The sequence below is a fragment of the Pongo abelii genome, chromosome 11 (genome assembly GCF_028885655.2).
Source record: "Pongo abelii isolate AG06213 chromosome 11, NHGRI_mPonAbe1-v2.0_pri, whole genome shotgun sequence".
Lineage (NCBI taxonomy): Eukaryota > Metazoa > Chordata > Mammalia > Primates > Hominidae > Pongo > Pongo abelii.
In genome coordinates, this window is record NC_071996.2 from 121,492,710 (window position 1) to 121,501,943 (window position 9,234).

Here is a 9,234-nt window from a genome sequence, read left to right on the forward strand (position 1 = left end):
TCCCAAGCATCTATCATGTGGGTGAGGAAAGAGGGCATTATCAGTGCCTTCAAAAGCCCCAATGTGCTTCTCCCTTCCCCGACCCTTTAATAAACATCACCTGAACCTTTGTGGGAACCGTTCTTTTTCCTTAGAGTTTGCACATAAGTTTGTGTGGAGGGATTTGTACTGAGTCAGCATGATAAGATAGAACTGTGTTTCCCCAAATTCTCTTCCTTTCACATTTCCAGGTCAGTGGGGGTCCAGAAGGAACCTTGTATGTGAGATCTGGAAGCAGGAATTGGAGCAGCAGTTTCATTCTGCTTCAGCTCAGGAAGGTCAGCGCAAGGTGCCAGACACCACCATATGATGGGTGTGTGCTTGTGGGGGAGAGAGAGAGAGGGAGGGACACTCAAAGTGGGTGCTGCTGGCTGACCTGGAAGAGCTCTCTGCCTTTCTGCTACCTGATCAGGGGGATTTGGTGAACTTACTCAACTCTCTGCACCTTCTAAGTCCCACCCCTGACACTCCTGACTACTGCTTCACCCAAGGATATGAGATGCCCTAGAGCATCCCAGAACACATTTTTTTCCATGATGCGTGGTCTACAGCAGGAAGCTTAGGTTGGGGGTGAGGGGATGGCAAGGCTGGGCTCCATCTCTATGGATGGAGAAGGATAGACCTTCTCTCTACGACACAACAAATAACAAAGAGATTTACTTCTTGTAAAGACTCTCACCCAAGACCTCTGCTCACTCTCGCCCCACTTCTCTGTAGCAGTTTGGAAGCTTTTGGTTGGAAGAAACAAAATAAACACACAAAAGTGGTTTAAGCAATGAAAGACATTTAATGATCTCATTTAGCAAGAAATTCCAGCCTTGGTTCTTTGGCAAAAGTACCTTTGGGGGCCAAGGTGTTTTCTTTTTACTTGAGGTAAAATATACATAAAATTTTACCATTTTAGACATTTAAGTGTACAGTTTAGTGGCATTAAGTACTCAGACATTGTTGTACAACTATCACTACTGTTTATCTTTACAACTTTTTCAACATCCCAAACATAAACTCTGTGCCCATTAAACCATCACTCCCCATGCTCCCCTCCCCTCAGTCCCTGGTAATCACTGTTCTGCTTTCTGTCTCTGTGAATTTGTTCACTCTCAGTACCTCATGTAAGTGGAATCATACACTATTTATCTGTTTATGTCTGGCTTATTTCACTTAGCATAAAGTTTTCAAGGTTCGTCCGTGTTGTAACATGTATGAGTACTTCATTCCTCTTTCAGGCTGAAGGATACTTCGTTATGTACATACCACATTTTGCTTAGCCATTCATTCATTGATGAACACTGTACACATCACATCTTGTTTAGCCATTCATTCATTCATTGATGAACATTTGGGTTGTTTCTGCCTTTTGGGTCTTGTGAATAAGCTGCTATGAATATTGGTGTACAAATATGGGTTCAAGTCCCTGCTTTCACTTCTTGTGGGTCAATTCCTAGAAGTGGAATTGCGGGATCATGTGGTAATTCTATCTCTGATGTTTTGAGGAAAGCTGCCATACTGTCTTCCACAGTGGCCACACCATTTTACATTCCCGCTCGCGATGCTTGAGAATTCCACTTTCTCTGCATCTTTGTGGACACCTTCTATTTTGTGATTTTCTTTCTTCTGACACTAGCCATCCTAATGAGTATGCAGAGCTGTCTCACTGGAGTGTAGATTTTCACTTCTTAGAACACAGAGTGCCATGAGCTCAAGGGCAGGATGGACAGAGCTCCAGCAAGTGACATAGTAATTATGGCAAGGGGTGAGGCACCAGGGCAAGCTTTCTAAACCATGCAAGGGAAACTAGTAAGAACGTGGCCTCCTCTGCTTCCTGTGACCACAATGGGGGCTGCACTAACACCAAGACCAAGAAGAATCAGTGGACATGAGGCTTGGAATGCGACTGTGAAGAGAAGGGAGGAACTCCACGGGACTGCACTTAGGCAGGAGGTCTTAGAGAGTAGTGGAAGTGTGCCCTGAAGAAGAGCCAACAAAGGAAGGCCTGATGTCTTTGGGCAGGGAGTCCTTGCTGATCAAGCCATGTATGACTAGAATCTTGAGGAGTCCATGGCGAAACTTCTGGCCAGTGAAGGATGCCCAGAATCTCGGTGGCATCCAGGGCCTGGTTGATGTCATTGCGGCGCTCACAGGTCTCATTGGTCATCTGGGTTCTCATGAGGGTGTCTGCCAGCAGGACCAGGTTGTAGGGCAGCCAGCAAAGCAGGAAGATGAGGACGACAGCAAAGATGACCCGCATGGCCCTGTGCTTCTACCCCATATGGGCCTTAAACAGCGTATGCAGGGTGAATCCGTAGCAGAACAGCATGGTCAGCAGCAGCACGATGAAGCCAAAGGACTGGGGCAGGATCCGTAACAGCATCCACCAGTTTGCTGTATTGTTGCCCATGTCCTCATAGCAGACTGGGCTAACATAGGGTGGGTAGATGGTCCTTCGGAAAAGTAAGATGGGCAGGGACAGTAACAGGAGCAGGGTCCACACACCCAAACATATGAACTTGACCAAGTGGCGCTGCTGGGTCAGTGTGCGTGTGGCATAGACAATGGCCAGGTAACAGTCCATGCTGCGGCAGGCCAGTAGTAGAATACCACTGTAGAAGCTGACTTCCTTCAGGAGCTAGACCACCTGGCACAGATTGTGCCAAAAATCCAGCCATTCATCTTGGAGGCAGCCAAGGTGGGCAAGGTCAGGGCAAAGAACAGGTCAGCCAAGGCCAGGTTCAGCAGGTAGACATCAGTGACAGTGGCTGACTCAGCTGAATAAGATGACCAGCATCAGCGGGAGTTTCACATCAGATTCAGTAGAAACATCAGGGCATAGATGATGATCAAAACATAATTGATTTCTAGGGATTCTGGCCAACATGGGGCAGAATCTAGTAGAGAAGGGGTAGGGCCATAGCTGAAACTGTAATTACTAAAATCTCCACTGAAGACGTCTTCCCACATGTAATTTTCCCAGCCAAAATTTTCCATTTTTGAGGTAAACTTAAATCCTGGCCTATAGAAGAGAGAAGAGGATTATTGCACAATAAACCTTACCCAGATTCTTGCCTATCCACCCAAGAAACTGGGATAGGATTCTTTGTGTTGGCTTGTATGTTACGTGGAAGTAATTTTCACCTCTAATTTGTATATGGCAGGTAGTCTAAAGTTTTGAGGCAGTGTTAGTGATAAATGCCACAATTTATCAAAAGACTTCCATACTGGTTCCCTTCCATGCTGGACACATATTCTTAGCATTTCCCATGACATCACAGTCTCCCAAAACTTTGTAGAATGTTCCCTGTGGATAATAACTACAAGACACTCAATCCTACTTGGATCCCTCAGTGGTGAGCACCTTCAGCTGTCGAGGCTGGGTTTAATGTTCAGAAACATGAGATGCCACTCAGTTCTTGTAATCAGGGGACTAAGCAGCCACTCCAATGGGGTTGTACCCTCAAAAAAGATCAAGGTTTGACTATAAAGGTGAGGGACGAATCTCTTTGTGCACCCTTCTGAAAGGTATTTTGAAAGAAGTGCTCTGGAAAACGGTTTGAACAGTAGCATGGAGTTTTGGAAGGCTCGAGCTAGGAGAAGCTTCAGTTAATTAGTAAGGCCCAGCATTTCTCTTTTGGGTAGAAGGAGGCCTGCTCTGGGAATGTGCGTGTAGTTTGGAAAAGTATATTAAAAATGATAAGAGGACCAGGCGCGGTGGCTCACGCCTGTAATCCCAGCACTTTGGGAGGCCGAGGCAGGTGGATCACGAGGTCAGGAGATTGAAACCATCCTGGGTAACACGGTGAAACCCCATCTCTACTAAAAATATTAAAAAAAAAAATAGCCAGGTGTGGTGGCGGGCGCCTGTAGTTCCAGCTACTCGGTAGGTTGAGACAGGAGAATGGCGTGAAGCCGAGAGGCAGAGCTTGCAGTGAGCTGAGATCGCACTACTGCACTCCAGCTTGGGAGACACAGCGAGACTCTGTCTCAAAAAAAAAAAAAAAAAAAAAAGTGATAAGCGGCGGGGCGCGGTGGCTCATGCCTGTAATCCCAGCACTCTGGGAGCCAGAGGCAGGCGGATTGCCTGAGCTCAGGAGTTCGTGACCAGCCTGGGCAACACGGTGAGACCCCATCTCTACTAAACTACAAAAAATTAGCTGGGCCTGGTGGCGTGCACCTGTAGTCCCAGCTACCTGGGAGGCTGAGGCAGGACAATTGCTTGAACCCGGGAGGCAGGGGTTGCAGTGAGCCGAGATGGCACCGCTGTACTCCAGCCTGGGCGACAGAGCAAGACTCTGTCTCAAAAAAATAAAATAACATAACATAAAATAAAAATAAATAAAAAATGATAAGCAAGTGGGCTGCCTGATTCTCCCCGTGGGTGGAAACCTAACAGGTTATTTGGGGAGCTCTGAGCAGCCATGTGCTGCCATGCAGGATGAGCAGACACAGCCAGCCCGCACCCCAATAAGAGGGAACAGCGGCAGGAAGCAGAGAAGACAGGAGCTGCACTACCCTTGCTTGGTGGCTGTCCAGCCCTGCTGGGGACCCTTCCTGTCCTGCACATGTGTGCCTCCATCCAGCCCTGACTCCCCTGTTCTTCTCATTCAGTCCATCTCTGCTGGCTCTGCCCTTGCTACAGGGACAGGAGAGATCCTGCTCTGGGGAAGCCTGGGTGTAGAGGGTGGGCTGAAGCCATTCAAAAATGTTATCCCAGTTTCTCAAAGAAGAAGTCAACTAAAGCAATCCAACTCCCTAATTAGCTTTTTCCCGAACCACAAAATAGATCACCCTCCGGCCATTGCCTTAGAGTAAGGGATGACCATCCTACCACCAACCAGGTCCAAGTCCATAACCTACCCCCAAAATGGAACCCAGTGTCAGAGAAAAACCAGGAAGTTAAAGGTCCCAGAACCCACTTCACACTCACCAGGCTGGGCACACTCAGAAAAAGCTGGGCACACTCAGAAAAAGATGCCCAAGAACAATGTGGGTGAGGAACTGGAAAAGTCAGAAGTCTCCCACATTGCAGGTGGGAATGTAAGATGGTGCAGCTGCTTTGGAAAACAATTTAGCAGTTGCTCAAAAAAGTTAAACACAGAGTTACCACATGAACCAGCAACCCCCATCCTAGGGAGATACCCAAGAGAATTGAAAGCTATGCCCACACAAAAACTAATGTTCATAGCGGCATGCTCCAGCCCTCAGGGATTGACCAGCAGGCAAGGGGCAGAGTAGGCCACGAGGAATAGGAAGAACCTCAGAACCTTTGCAGGAAGCAGCTGGGGGCGGACCTGGTAGGTGCTGAGTCATGGGTGTGAGGGAGAGGCACAGTGTGAGGACAGAGCATCAGACTCTCAGTTCCCCAAAACTAGCAGGGAGGTGGGGCCCCTGCAAGTGCTGTATTAGACAAAATAAGCTCACTACCTTACACGTCAGCCCATAAGGCAAGGTCCCTAGGAAGCTCTTTCTTCACCTGAGCCAAGCTTCCACCTCTGAGTCTCCTCTTCCTTCAACCAAACAAAAGTCCTTTCTGACCTCTCTTGATTCCTGCCCCTATCTGGGTAGAAACAGGAGCCCGAGCGTCCCCAAACTCCAAGACTTCAGCCACAGCCCATCAGAGGCCAGAAGTTGGTCACAAAACAATAGTATCTTCCATGAACCCATAAGCACCCCACCCCAGCCCCGCTCCACCTGGCCACCAGATTCGCTGTACTTATACTTCCTGGACACCGCCATCTCCCTGGGAAATTCTGCACTGGAGTTTTGCAGAAAGTGAAGCGTGAAGAAGTATGGGATAAGGGATGGCGAAGCAGAGCCAGAAGGGCTCAAGGCCAGGTGCCTGGAAGCAGAGGGTCCCCAGGTTGCCTCCTCCACCACCAAGAACGCTCAGCTCCTGGTTCCAGTGCTGGCTCCCAGCTCTGGTGGTCAGCCAGACTGGCCGAGACCCTCCCCAGCCTGGACCAGCCCACTCCTCTCCAACTCCCTGCCCTCCATGGGCAGCAGAGTCCAAGCCAACCCCAAGTTGGGTCTCCAGCGCTGATCCCATTCGGGGCTCTCCCACCCACCTCTCCATCTCAATCCACATCTTCCCTCGCTCCCTCCCACAACCCTGGGCCAGAGGTTTCAGGCAGGGGGTGCCCCAGCTATAGCAAGTACTGAGGTCTGGGGAGAGCTGGAGTGGGGGAGACAGGAGTGGCCACCAATTGGCAGGGGAAGGTGCAACTTGAGGCCAAGTCTGAGCCACCATGATCTTTACCCACCCCAGGCAGCTTTAGGAGGGGAAGAGAGGGTGCTCCCCCTACACCTTCCCCACTGGTGCCACGCTGAAGGGACAACTGGGGCTTCCAGAAGAGAAGCCCCTGTGCCCAAAGACCCTGGCACCCTGGTTTCCAGGTCCCCCTCCTATTCCCATCCCACAACCGCCTGCTTGCCTGTCCTCCCCCTTCAGCTCCTCCCCACCCAGCACCCATCCTGTCCCCTAACCCCATCCCCTCCCCTGTAGGGAGCCCAGCCTTGAAGCACAGCAGGCTTCTCCAGGTCCCCCTTCATCACCCTGATCCCGTTTCTTCGTCTAGAACAGTAGCCAGCCTAAAACATCTGGGCAGGCAGTCCTAGCGCAAGTTCTGGATTGGGGATTGGGGGACAGACACTGAGGTCAGCCCCATATGGATTCTCCAGCCTGGGAACAGGTGGAGAATCATCTCATCTTTGTGAGATGAGAGGGGCCATTTTCAACGTCCTTCCACTCCTTCTCACCCACACCCAAGCCATCTCCACGTCGTCCTTTATCCAAAATTAGTCATGGCCCCACTCAGCCCTCTCCCTGGCCCACTGCAGGCAGGGCATCAGAGTCGGAGAAGGAGATGGGGGGTGGGGGGAGAGGGAGGGGCAGGGGGAGGCAGCTTCAGTCTGTTCATTAACCACCTTGATTGGCCATTTCTGCCCAGAGGGGTGAGGAAGGAGTAAGGGCTTGTGCTGCGGAAGGTGCAGGGGGCGCTCCCGCCAGGCTATGCCTAAGGGCAAGAGAGCAGGGCCCATGCTTTAGAGTGGAGATGGAGACAGTGCTTTGAACCCTAACCTTGCCGGGCCTGCCAGCCCCACTCACTCACTTACCTTTCCTGTAGAGGAGCCACTGAATGAGGTGGGTGTCTGGGACAAGGGATTCCCAGGACAGGAGTGGTGGCTGGTGGTGGGAGTAGCAGCTGTGGCTGGCAAGAAGCTGGTTTGCCAGAAGAAGGAAGCAAGTGAGCCTGTGTCCAAGCAGGGAGCAGGGTGCAAGGAGCAGAGCTGGTCCCAGGGCCACTGCTGGGAACAACTGAGCAGAGGGCTCTACTAGTGGGGTTCCCACCCAGACCAGCCCAGGAGGCGGGCCAGCAGTGCACCACCTCCTTCCCGGAGTCAGCCAGCAGTGGGCCCCCTCTGCCAGCCATGGCCTTCTTTAACCCCTGCAGTGCCCTGCTGGCTGCACTCTAACCGGCTCTGGCCAGGCCATGTCAGGGCACAGACACTTGGGGCAGGAGATCACCAGTGAGTGTGGCTGCCCCTCCTTCAGCCACTGGCCCAGCAGCCTCCCTGGGGACAGGAGGGGTGGGGCCAGAAGACTTGGGGAACAAGGGGGGTGGGGAAGGGGACTGGGAGGCATCAGGGCCTTGAGAGGGCCAGGACCCCATAGAAGAGACACAGGTGCAGAGAAATACCCAAAGTGCTGCTAGGTGGGGAAGGACGGTTGCTAAGATGATGATGATGATGATGATAACAATATAGCAACTGTCAACTTTTCTTTTCTTTTTTTTTTTTTTTTTTGAGAAGGAATTTTGCTCTTGTCACCCAGGCTGGAGCTCAGTGACACAATCTCAGCTCACTGCAACCTCCACTTCCCAGGTTCAAGGGATTCTCCTGCCTCAGCTTCCCTAGTAGCTGGGATTACAGGCGCCCGCAACCACACTCAGCTAATTTTTGTATTTTTAGTAGGGACAGGGTTTTGCCATGTTGGTCTCGAATTCCTGACCTCAGGTGATCCTCCCACCTCAGCCTCCCAAAGTGCTGGGATTACAGGCGTGAGCCACCACGCCTGGCCAACTGTCAACGTTTCTAGAGCACTCTGCTTTATGCTATTTCCAATTCATTTTGTGATTGCAGGCCAGGCATCTCACTTCTTTTTTATTTTAACTTTTTGTTTTAAAATAATTATGTGTTTACCAAAGAGATTCAATGACGGTAGAGACAGTACAGGTCTCATACCCTCCACCAGCTTTCTCTAAAGGTAACGTCTTACATTATGTGCCACATATGTCCAAACTAACTAATTTGCATTGCTGCAATGCTATTCAGAGGACTGTGAGCCTTATGAAAATGTCATCATATTCTGAAATGTCTGTTATCTGTTCCAGAACCCAATCCAGGATCTCACATTACATTGGATTGTCGCGTCTTCATAATGTCTTTCAAAATGTGACAGATTTTCAGTTTCCTTGTTCTTTCACAAACACCACACTGTCTTGATTACTGTTGCTTTAATGGTAATTTCTAGACTCTGAGAGCTGAGGATACCGATACACCTGTGTGTTCAGTCAGTGGGAAGTTTGCACACTTTTCTGTATTTATGAAATATTTCAACACACTAATATAGACAAATGCCTGAAGCTGCCTTGTCAGTCACCGTCTCTGTGAGATGAGAGGGGTCATTTTCAACTTCCTCCCGCTCTTTATCACCCATGTACAAGCCATCTCCGCATCCGGTCCTTTCTCCCAAGTTAGTCGTGGCCCCACTCAGCCCTCTCCCTGGCTCATAACATCTCTAACCCCAGCCACTGGCACCACCCCGCAGACGGCTGCCCCACCTCCCGGGCCCCTTGCACTGCCTTCCGCCCTCCCAATCCATATACACACAGCACACATGGGAGGGCTCCAGGAGAGGCAGGAGAGGAATGGGGGCATGTAAGTAGCAGGACTGGCAGTGGGTGTGCCCTGGCAGGCAGCCCAGATGTCTGGGTAGCCACTGAGCCTTGGCTCCTGAGGGGATCAGCACCCAGAAGATGTTTATCCACCCCAAGAACGAGGGTATCACCCCTCCTCTACTGAGGGCCCAGGTGATGGGTGCAGGCTGCTCTTCCCTAAGCCCCTGAAGGGGGGAGTCCCGAGCAGCAGCAACCCCCACTGGAGCCAGAGTCAGGGCACACCAGCTGGGCTGGAGCTTAATCC

The 9,234-nt window shown here is 50.8% G+C and overlaps 1 pseudogene; it reads right to left on the bottom strand.

The window, feature by feature from the left end:
- Nucleotides 1–806: 806 nt before the first annotated feature.
- Nucleotides 807–7,364, bottom strand: LOC100459600 (C-X-C chemokine receptor type 2-like; annotated as a pseudogene).
- Nucleotides 7,365–9,234: the final 1,870 nt, after the last annotated feature.